Here is an 800-nt window from a genome sequence, read left to right on the forward strand (position 1 = left end):
TATAGTTATTCTTAATTCCTGTCACCGGATTGGATTTGGACCGAATCTTCTTAATCAGATGAAACAAGGTGGTGGAAACACTACCCCTTATATCCACAGGGACCACCAAAATCAACACAAAATGAATGTTCTTTGTTGCTGCTTTAAGTAAAAGTAACAGTACAATGTAAAAACCTTCACCTCCTTCAAAGTCACTCATTTAAAATCTTAATGAAAGCTATAAAAGTATTATAAAGCAAAAAGTATCAAGTATCAAAAGAGAAACTCATTATGCAACATAATGGCCCACCTATTAGTGTTATATTATTTTAGTGGATTATTATTTCTGATACATTCACACCATAGTCAGTAGGCTTCAACCTCTGGGCAATGTCTGTACAAATATTCATGGAAATCCATAAAGCACAGTAGTTTCAGTCTGGAGCAATGTGCTGGACTGACGCTAAAAAACTGACTCCTGACACCTGCTGGGCTCATAATTCACACAGAAATATGTGGGAGTGTGACGACTAACTGAATTACTTTAACAACATAATAAACTCAAACAGCTGGATACATTTATCTTCTTTTCACTGAAATATGAGTAGAATAACTTAAACTTGGCATAGATTATAGTAATTTATCAATTCAAAATGTTTGATGGGGATTGCATGTTAGGTTATTAGTTTCCCACAGGCGTATAGTCCAAAGATCCTGCACACAGATTTAGATCTCACAGTAAGGTTAAGTTAGAAAGATTTGGTTCAACTTGCACCTGATATTACTTTCAAGTACAAATGTCAACACGGTGCACTTCAAAG

At 35.1% G+C, this 800-nt stretch overlaps 1 protein-coding gene across 1 annotated transcript in view; it reads left to right on the forward strand.

Moving 5' to 3' along the window:
- Positions 1-800, forward strand: part of LOC118333613 (endothelin receptor type B-like) — a 12,880-nt gene that overhangs the window by 7,966 nt on the left and 4,114 nt on the right. The window lies entirely within an intron of this gene.

This window comes from Morone saxatilis, unplaced genomic scaffold, assembly GCF_004916995.1.
Source record: "Morone saxatilis isolate NCDOM2014 unplaced genomic scaffold, NCSU_SB_2.0 Contig22, whole genome shotgun sequence".
Classification (NCBI taxonomy): Eukaryota; Metazoa; Chordata; class Actinopteri; family Moronidae; genus Morone; species Morone saxatilis.